Below are 11,216 nucleotides of genomic sequence, written 5' to 3'. Positions count from 1 at the left end.
TATTAAGTGAGCCTGACATTATTATTATTACATCATAAAATAAAAAAATGTAAAATCAAAAAAATCAATGGATATGGACAGGTTAATAATAGTTATTTATTATACAAGACGATAAAATTTTATTTTATCTTCGAGAGCGGTTTAAGGCTCGAGGCGTAAGCCGAGAGGCTAATACGCTCGAGAAGATAATGGTGAATTTTATCGTCGTGTACAATACAAAATTTTATTCCATCCTCCATTACTTCGATTGAATTACTGAATTATTTTGATTATGACAATTATAAACGTCAAAAAAATTCAACAATCAAAAAAACGTCAAAAACAGAAAAACAACAATGGATGTTAAACATTAGAAACTCAAAGCGGGGCTGTTGGCATGGGAGTCGGTTACCGAGATAATTTGTTTATCAAGAAAGTTAAAAGCAGTTTCGTGAAAGCGTCGTGAAAGTGTTTCATTTTTGAGGAAATAATGGCCCAATCTTTCCTTAATGAAGATGAATTGTATGTTCCTGAAGATATTATTAAAGAAGCCAGATCTGTTATTGAAAATTTATTGCCGCGAAAATCTGTATCGTTGTATGAAAAAGAATACAATATTTTCTGTGCCTGGAGGAAAAGCAGAAACATAAAAGGTGTATCAGAAGAAGTCCTGCTATCGTACTTCCCAGAAAAGGTAAAAAAGTATAAGGCTTCAACATTGTGGAGTTGTTATTCAAAGTTGAAGAGTACCTTACTGATCAAGGAACAAGTAGACATATCAAAGTAAGAAGAATGATTATTTTGAATATTATAATTAAAACGTTTATTTTTTTAGATTTTTGAGTCTGAAGACTTTCCTTAAGCGAGAATACTCAACCTACACACCGATTAAATCAAATGTGTTAGAGAGGGAACATTTTAACAAATTTTTGGAGGATGCACCTGATAAGATTTACTTGTTGATAAAGGTAAGTGTTTTTATTATGGTAGTTTCACTCAATATTAAGTAAATTATCTAAAGGTTGCCTTGGTCATGGGAATCGGCGGAGGATGCAGAATGGATGAATTACACAAAATGAAAATTGACGATATCGAAGATCGAGATAATATTCTGATAATACAAGTTCCCGAAACAAAAACGAATAAGAAGCGTATGTTTACTATTGTGGATAATACGAAAATAGGAGTTAGCAAGTTGGCTTTATACAAAAAATATAGTGATTTAAGACCTGCAAATACACCAACCAAGAGTTTCTTTTTGGGTTATCGCAATGAAAAATGTACAAAGCAAGTGGTGGGAATTAACACATTTTACAAGATGCCCCGAATGATAGCGGAATTTTTAAAGCTGCCATTACCTGAATCTTACACTGGTCATTGCTTTAGGAGATCAAGTGCTACTCTTTTGGCGAACACTGGAGCTAACACGCTTATGATGAAGAGACATGGTGGCTGGAAATCGAATTCGGTTGTAGAAGGCTACATTGATGAATCAGTTGAAAATAAGAAGGAAATTTGTAACAGAATTTTGATGGGAACAAGCAGCACAAAGAATTGTCAAGGATTTTCAAACGAATTACCTGGTTGCAGTGGCGCTAACCTCATCAAAAGTGAGGATGTCGTTAACTTCATCAAAAGCAAAGATGTCGTTAACGAGAATACTGTCAAATGTGGTGGAAAAGTGTTTAAAAAGTGCACATTTAATTTTTATTAACAATGTTATTTCCGGTTATTTCAATTCAGACGTTTGTAATTTTGATTAAAAACGAATAAAGAAACTTGTGAAAATGTAATTATTTTATTTTTCTAGACGATAAAACTTCATTTTACCATGAAGAAAACAGTAGATAAAATACCATTTTATCGTTTAGGATGGAATAAAACATATTTTTAATTTTCATTTAAATACGCGCCAAATATGCTGCAGCGCAACGATATTCGTTTCCATTGTTATGGCCCATTTGATAGAAAGACTTTTGGATCGTTCGGTATAAAATCAAAGGTGCTACCAATATCTGAAAATTTATGTTGGCAGCTTAGCACAGATGTCATTGCAAATTTCAATTTTTAAGTTTTGAGTTGTCTTCTTTCGTGCTTTCTTGGTTTTTCTGCGAACTTATTTCTCAGTTTTCATTTTGTCTTTCAAAAAGCTGGGTAATTATAACATTATTTATGCAATTACAAGCGGTGGAAATTATTTATTGATTATTATTATCGTGATGAACTGTTGATAGTTTGTTTTGGTTGGTAAGTCAGACGACATTGATGAACCGCCGGGAATAGGGCGGTGCGAGGGGGTGATCGTGGCATGCATTTCTAATCGCTTAGAGATTTTGTAGCAACGTTAGTTTTTTAATCATAACTTGACTAATATTCCCTCAAAATTAAAATAACAAACACTGTCGTAATCAGAGAATATCAGTCTTTAGTTCTTAATCAATACATTTTTTCGATTTGAGGCTTAGTTTCCGAGCAATGGAGTGAGAAACGTAAAAACACGGCAAAATTAACGAATTTTTGGCGAGCGTCGAACAGAGATACAGCCATTTGAATTTTATTCTTTCCATAAAGCGCAATGCTTTTTTGAAAATTGTTTATTTTTTTACAACCAAACGGCTACAGAAAATATTACAAAGTTTCTACCAAACAAATACTTGAACACCGGCTATCCAATAAGCTAAGTAACTCGAAAATTTTGAGTAACGCCCTTTTGCACACGAAAATTTTTTTTGAAACTTCACCGATACATAATTAATCGATTTAGCAAGGTGTAAGCTTCTTGTCATTAACTGCCCACACGATGAATTTTTTGAGCGTTTTAATTCTGTTAATCGGAGAATCAGCGAATATTTTTGTCATTTCGTTTCGCGACGAGAATTTCATAATTCGTATCATGCGACTTGGCAATCATGGAGCTGACTATCTGGCAACAGTGCGTTAAAACGTAGCACGAGAACCCACCGCTCAACTCCGCAAAAAGAAAAATATAATTGACTCGGTAATATATTTGCACCATTGCCGGACGGTTTGATTGTTTTCAATATAATAGTTATTTATGTATTAAGGGCGTAAGAGGGCTTTTACGGCCTGAGGTGTGATTTTGAGCCCGAGTGATAACGAGGGCTAAAAACACGCTGAAGGCCATAAAAGCCAGTTCACGCCCGCAGTACATACCCTATTTTATGCACGATTAAGACCTAACACCCTAAATTTAACAAAAATTAATAAATAAATGTCTGCCCACACCACGGGATGTTTGCATCGCGTAGTGCTCCCGTCAAATTTTTGGTTTTGCGCGTAACCTTGGGAACAGTGAAAACACCCGTAGCCATTATGCCAATTGCAATTTTCGGTTATAAATTCATTAACGAAACGACAAAATAGGATGAGAAAGCGGCAGAAATGAGTGTCCAGTATCGAATAATCCCTATTCGGGATTAGGTAATTTAAGTGGCAATTTTTTTCCTAATTTCACCAAAAATGTTTTTGACTTTTATTTGACATATCTTTATGACCCACGGGCATAAAGTGATCCGTGGGCCATAAAGAGACGTTTATGTCAAGAAAATTTGTGCATAATTGTCAAATTATAATATAATCGTGCATAAACATTTTTAGATGATGTTTTTATAAAACCTGACGTTGTCAACTTGTAATCAATGAAGGATATTTTCTTCAAACATCGTGGTTTAAGTCATCTATTCCTTGTAATCGATTAGTATTACTTTTTTGGAGAAATAAAGAGAATAATTTAGGTGTGATGGCAAGCTCGAAATGGTTTAGTTGTTTTACTCAGATAGACCAGCAACAATTCGTTTAGATTAGAACACATTTAAATGGTTTTTTCAGGGTTTTGCACTTTTCTAGAAAATCAAGAGTAAAATTATAATGTTTTACCATTCAAAAGAATGACCTTGAAAAGTAGAATCCAACGGTAACAAATTAAATATCATTCCGTTCCATCAAGGAACATATGGTCGATTGAATTTGTTTTTCTCCAACCGTATTAAAAATGGTAACTTTTAATACCGTTTTTGGTAATTGTTCACTTTAACTACTTCTGGAATTTTCGCGTTTTTTCTGACTAGGCAGCCTCAGGGCGTCCTCCTAGATCGTTTCCCACCATTCAAACCTTGTGCAAATGCCTTTTTTTTCTCTCTTGTTGTGTTTCAAGGTCGCGTCAAGGTCGCGCCAATGTCTTAGTATAACTAAAGGGTAAGGAAAATTCATTTGCACAAGGTTTGAATAGTGGGAAACGATCTGGGAGGACACCCTGAGGCTGTCTAGCCAGAAAAAACGCGAAAATTCCAGAAGTAGTTAAAGTGAACAATTACCCAAAAATATTATACATATTCTCTTAGTTTATTCAGATCCAATTTCGCTTGCAGTGTTGAAATTAGGTATATCTTTTTTATTGTTAAAAATGTAAAATGATTTGAAATTATTTCTAATTGATTCGATATTTGGACACGATGTGGATTTTTTTAGGAATATTCAGACAACATTTACAGCACTCACAAATCAATGAGTCACGGGAAATTTTAATATTTTGCGGCGCGCCTTGAACGTCTCACAGGTTTAGACAAATTAAAATTCAGAAATTTAATTCAAACCTTAAATACGTAAGATTTTACAAATTTTAACAAATCTTGATGCAGCTGAAGTTTTGGAAGTTTGAAATGTTTTCATTTTATTCATTTGTTTTCGTTTCAATTTTATTAAAGCGAAAATGAGGAACTGATTATTACCCAACTAATTTAAATGTATTTTTATATACGGTCCTTGGTTAGAGTGCGCAGAGCACGTAAGAGCCACCCCAAAAATCTAAAAAGATGGTTGAAACAACTTTTGACACGAGACGAAAATTTTGATAATAGTTTATTATAACAATAACTCGATTCGTTAGATTTGTATTAGGTACTTGTCGGAACAAATGAACAAAAAATTTATTTAAATTAATATCACTGGAAGACAAATAATTTTGATGAAATGCCTCAAGAGTCGGTGAAATATTAAAAAGCACGGTTATTGCGTTTCTTGTTCTGTGCTGGCCGGGACCCATCATTGAAACATAAGATCAATCAAATTTTTTGCGCTGTTTTAAGGGTTAGTCTGTGCAAAGGGCGATATTGAAAATCTTTGCTGCGGAACGATGCCTCCAGCTGCGCTCTGCAGGTATAATGTCGCGGTCCGGATATGAATTCTACATTCGCTTTTTCATCAAACCACTTCCATCTTTCACCACCAACAAATAATGAAAGTTTGCAGTTTCAGACTTATTTGAATGAATGTGCAAAGTTCCCGCCGTTCTCCTTCCTTCATGTTATATTGCGTTGTTATTGACATTATTCGCCGGGCGAAAATAAATAAACAGGGCGCGTGTGATTTTGTATAATGTGAATTTGACGTTTCGTTTTGGCGATTTAATGAATATCTGACGCTTTAGGCCGCTGCCAAATCAAACAACAAATTTGTGGATGAATGCGCCGGAGCGGCGACCTCAAAAACCGGTTCTTGTTTGCTTTCTGACAATTAAACAACGATCATTTGCTCGATACAAATGTGAACGAACAAACAACAATTGACACGATTACAAAATACACAAGTTTTTAAAGCGTTTTGGCACATAAAATAAAAGCGCATCACATCTAGTGGTTCTTGAACTGAAAATGTTGCACCAAAATTCGATTATAATGTGGTAGTCTTTTAATTCATTTCAAGGACGTTATCAGTCTGGTTGCAAACACTGTAGCAACCTGGAACAAGTGTCGCCGCTTTGTCGCCACACCATATTGCACGCAATGCAATAGTAAAAATCTCATAAAAAGATTTTGGTTAAATCTCATCAATTATAAATGTATAAATTTTCATTTTTGTCTTCTTAGCGACACGTCCAAAATTTTTACGACAGCATTTTGTATGTAACGCTCACGATTTGCCTCATATTGTACTCGTAGTTCTAATGAAAGCATTCTTGCTGTTCAGGTGTGTCGTAAGTTTCCAATATAAAACGTAATTCGAATGCAGGGGAGCTTTTATGAAGATGCTTTAAGGATAATGTGTGCGGGAATAACCCACATACGATCCAAGAATTAAAGAGGAAATTACAGCAGCTGTAAACAGGAGCTTCATAGGAATCTTAACTGCAGCTCTGATAACAAACTAAAGCTGTGTTACTTTGTAAATTTTGCTGTCGGAATCATAGTCACCACGTACGAATATTTTATCACGTGGATTTAGGGTTTAGAAGAGCCAATTTACAAGATAAAAATTATGAACAAGGCGAGGAGAGATTAGGAAAAGAAAATAAAGAGTAAAACATTAAAAGTAGAGAACGTAAAGAGAGTAAACACGTAAACTAAAGGGTGAGTCAGGTTTTATCGCTCGAGCGAAAACACCCACTTCTAATCGATTTAAAATTCTCAAAAAATTCAGGAATGATTGTGTATCTCTGTAGAACATTCTGTAAAAGTTTCAAATTTTTTAATGAAACAGGTAAATATTTCGTTTTAATTCAATAACCACTACATTAATTTACATATTTTTTTACTGAGAGTAATTTCAGACATCTAGGAAAAATTTGGTGTCGTCGAAATCGTGAAAATATTGAGATAAATGGAATTTGATATTAATCTGCAAATCTGCACCTCCACAAAAGAGGTTGACATGGGCTGTTTATGGTATCCTTTAGGGAGTTAAGAATTACTGGAAAAGTTCTCGACAGATGTCTGTTGGCTGTTTACCAACAATGAGGAATTTATTTATGACTAGAGCGCGGATAAAAAAGCATTTATTTTTTCAAAAAAAGCGCCTATAATAAGAATAATAAACAAAAAAGTACCAAGAAGAGGCAAAAAAGCACTAAGAAGAAGCAAAAAAGCATGAAAAAAAACATGTAAACATAATAAAATTAATTAAATTCCTTATTAAAAATTATAATTTCCTAAAATGAAACAGCATTATACAACTACAAAACACACAAAAGAATTTATATTTAAAGCAAAAACACAAACAAAATTCTGGCTTGTGGTACAATTATTATTACTAACTTATTAGTATAAATATGTAGTTATCATCAGAGATATAAAAAGGAACATAAGTTTTAATAATATAAATAAAATATAGCAACAAAACAAAAAAACGTCCTAAGAAAAAAAAACGCCAGCGTTGTGATAAAAATTTAAAAATCTCGTAAAAAAAAAGCAAATAACAAGCACTAAGCGCCCGCTTAAGCAAAAAAAGCATAATAAAATGCATCTCAAATGTTGCCAAATGTGATGAAACATCCAAATTACAGATCAATTTATTTCTGCATACATCACAGACAAATAAGCAAAATGCCAGAGATCCGTGCTCTATTGATGACATTATAGTTGTAATTTTTCGCTGTTAATGTTAAAATTGGAATAATTCAAAAACGAATTAACTATTTTCTTTTGATGCGAATTTCATAAATGTGTTTTTTAATTAATTGTGAATTATGAGCGTGTCCGCAAACATTTTTTTATCCTCCAAATCGATTTTTTAATTTTATGGCTCTGAATGAAGTTATACAGAAACATTGATTGCACACATTTGAAGCCTTATATTAAGGGAATGTAACCCTAAGGTTTCGTAATTTTTACTAATTTTTTAATAGGGTTTATCGTGCTGGCGGTAAAACCTGACTCAGCCTGGACAAGAAGAGAAGAGAATATAAAGAAGAGAATATAAAGATAAAAATGTCAAGATGAAAACCTTTTAATAATAATAGACGGTTTCCAGCTCTTCATGCTGAAATAGTGCACCCTTTAGTGGGGACAAGTCTATTATAAAAAAAAAAATTATAATAGACTTGTCCCCCCTAAAGGGTGCACTATTTCAGCATGAAGAGCTGGAAACCGTTTACCTGGAAATCAGGCTCAGGCCCAATTAATGGATCGGAAAAAACACAGCTTACAATGCTAGATAAACAAAAAAGAAAAAAAAGAAGATAAGAGATAGGAAATTTCAAACTTCAAACAAAAATAATAAGCAGCAACATATACGAACAGCTGAAAAAAATTCACTGTTAGCTCATTCGAGCAGTCTGTTACTACAAAATATCCCCAAGAACTACTACATTGGTAACACCCTTATGGTGCAATTAGATAGCAACAAAAGAGATGATTTTGTCTTGTGATTGATTATAGCTGACATCATTGTAGGTCATTTTAGAAGGAATTATATTTTGGCCCTTTCTCTCTTGTACACATGACCAAAACCTTTTTGCATCCTTCCGCAAGGAGTTCTCAACGAGATTGATAAAAGTCATACAAGATTTGGGTCTTCACCAATCTTCTCAATCTCACGTATTCTTTATGGCCATTTTCTTTTTTAAACCTCTTATATTTTTTTGTAACAATGTTTCTTTGAATGTATCATTTACATCCTGCCTCAAGTAAATCAGTGACCTCTGGATCCGACATTTAGTTTTACTTCTGCAGAAGATTCAGACGCAGATTTTCGGGAATGTGGGTTAAAACCAAGTCTAAGATATTATTACAGCTATTAGCAATACATACTGTTGCTCTACCCAAGAAAACTAAGGAAGTCGTGAAGTACATAGATACCATTCAGAATTGAATTTGCCAAGTTAAAATCGCCGATGATGATACTCAAAAGAGTCAAACAAATCTCAGACAAGGTGTCAAAAAAGATCTCGTAATCCGAGACAGAAGAATGTATACACAGAAAATAACAACCACGACAGAAAAGTTACATTTTACACCCACCAAATCAATTGATGGAAGCTTGTCAACAGCAATGGGCTCGTCAATTGATTCAGCAAGAAAATTTGATCAAACCTGGGAGACTTTGAATTGGTCTTTCAAATTCAGTCAAGTTTCAGACAATGCCAAGATGTCAAAATCACAGTCACACATATTTACAATCAATTGATCAGTTTTGGTTCGCAGGCCGCGCATATTCTGATAATAATATGCTCAATGATGAAGACAACATAGGTTTTAGTTTTTTGAGCAAGGTATTCCAAACAAATTACTTTTAAGACTGTCGACAGCATATTTGTAAGCCGTGCATTGGTCATAATCCCAAGCCGCATGAGAAACGTTGGTGCCTTCCGGTTTGTTTACCAAAGAGACGCAGTTCACGCATTTTTTGAAGTGACGAGGCGCATCACACTTCTTAATATCATGTTCACCCGCACAAACAGGACAGCAAACTTTTTGTTGGCACTGCCGATACATATGATGTAAACCATTGCAATTGAAACAACGAGGGATGAAAACAGCATCAAATACTGAGCAACTGGTCAGTCCAATTAGGACACTGCCGCGATTAAGAATCTGAGAGTAAGTCGATGTGTCGATTTGCACTTCTGCCTGAAAAATGTTCTTGTTTTTAGCTGTGGGCCAGTGACGCACTAAACTACAGGAACTGGGGTCTACGATCAAGTCAGAATTTTGGCTTAAAAGGTAGGTGATGATGTCGTCTTTTGCTATGTCTTCAGACAGACCCACAACTCGAATTTTAGGACGAAGGGAACTAACAAATTTTACATTATATTTATCGCCAAGCTTTTGCTTCAGTTTGTCTTGACCTGCTTCATCTTCACAAGAAATAATTACACCTCCACCAGATACTGGTGAAATCTGATTTACGTCAATTTTACTTTGTTCAAGGTCATCGTTGCACTGTGTTTGTGCAATATCCTGATTGGAATCTTTCGGCTTGATCACAATTTTTTTACCTTGTTTTGTTTTGGCAGATGAAACAGAGCCTTGCCTTGAAGAGATATTTTTCTCAGTAAAAAATTTAACCAAGTCTTCATTGGATTGTTTGAGGACTTCAATCTGAGCAGATAGTTCACTTTTGACAAGATCAATTTCCTTACGAACGTGTCCTAAGAAGGTATCTTCCTCCAAGCAGGCTTTTTGCTCGGTTGGAGCCGGCGAAGGTGATGGCGCGTGGAGAACCCCGTTGCAATCAATGCATAGAATTTTAAGGTGTGCGGAACGTCTCCGGATTCTCCTGAGCATCACCACCTCCTCGGCAGTTAAACCCGCGCAAGAAGAGTGCATCCCTCGACCACATAAATCACACGAAAGGGAAACATCTCGATCGACCTCGCCATTACAGCCCGGACAGATATGCAAATTGGCCATAGAAAAAAATTAATCCACGTGAAATAATTATTAAATACAGGAGATTATCCCTAGTCAACAATAACAACAGAAAATAAACAACAAACAACAACCATAAAATCCCATTTAAATCATACACTAGAGAATTGGTAGACGGCCAAGTTTTTTTGTCACGCTTTATCGGTGCCGCAGAAAAAAAACAAAACAAAGATGATTTTACTGTAAAAACATAGAAGGAATTGTTCTACTCACCCTAAGGCTCTACCACTCTAAATTGGGATTTCTTTTGGGACAAGAACACGGCCAAAAACACCTTAGATGCACAGCAATAGATGCATTCTCTTTCACACACGCACGCACACTGGCGTGTTTTTTTTGTTTCAAGCCAAAAAAGCCTGTTGTTTTTAGATCCCTCGGTGTGTTTCTTTTCTTCTCGCGGTGACAATTACAAAGTCAGCATGATTTGTGGCGGCTCTTTTTGAATGAATTCGTAAAACGCAATTCAAAAATCGTCCCGGAGAAGACAAACGGCGTCGTAAATAACGACGCTCTTTATTACTCGCATTAAAATAATTTCCAGTGTTCAACGCGGTCTCTCAGGTGAAATATGACGCCAGTTTTCTATTAGAATTCCGAAATGTCTCTTATAATGCCACAAAGGCGCAACATGAGGCATTTTAATGCAAGATCCGTACGGTCCACCCTCTCGGTGTCACCACCAGACGACCTACCCCTACGCGGCATACAAAGCGCCGGTTAATTAAAATCGGCCGCTAAGCAGGACCAGGTGATCCTTCGAAAATGAACACGGCGGAGGAATCTGCATAAGTTTGGTGGAGTTCTTGGGATTTGTTATTCCGGGAAGATTGCGTAAACAATCTGACCTAGTACATTTAGCTGGAAATATAATTAAGTTGGAGGAGGGGAGTTTTTATATTGCTGAATTCACAATTTTGTTTTTTCTTTCGGGATGGGCAAATACTTAAATGAGAAAAATTTTCGTTTCATTAACTTCAACAAACACTTTAATAAAGGCTCGATTTGAACCGGGGTCGAGCCAGGAAGACGGAATACAGGACAAAGGATATCACACATGATTGGGTTAATTAGACA

The 11,216-nt window shown here is 35.3% G+C and overlaps 1 long non-coding RNA gene across 1 annotated transcript; it reads left to right on the top strand.

Annotated features, from left to right (window-relative positions):
- The first annotated feature begins 417 nt into the window (after window positions 1-417).
- On the top strand, window positions 418-1,739 carry LOC138136201 (uncharacterized). The gene is made up of 3 exons (XR_011161204.1): window positions 418-762; window positions 815-947; window positions 1,001-1,739. It is a non-coding gene; the product is annotated as an uncharacterized lncRNA (long non-coding RNA).
- Window positions 1,740-11,216: the final 9,477 nt, after the last annotated feature.

Source organism: Tenebrio molitor, chromosome 8, assembly GCF_963966145.1.
Source record: "Tenebrio molitor chromosome 8, icTenMoli1.1, whole genome shotgun sequence".
Taxonomy (NCBI): Eukaryota; Metazoa; Arthropoda; class Insecta; order Coleoptera; family Tenebrionidae; genus Tenebrio; species Tenebrio molitor.
The sequence above is the reverse complement of the archived record's forward strand: the minus strand, read 5'-3'. Positions and strand labels throughout refer to the sequence as shown.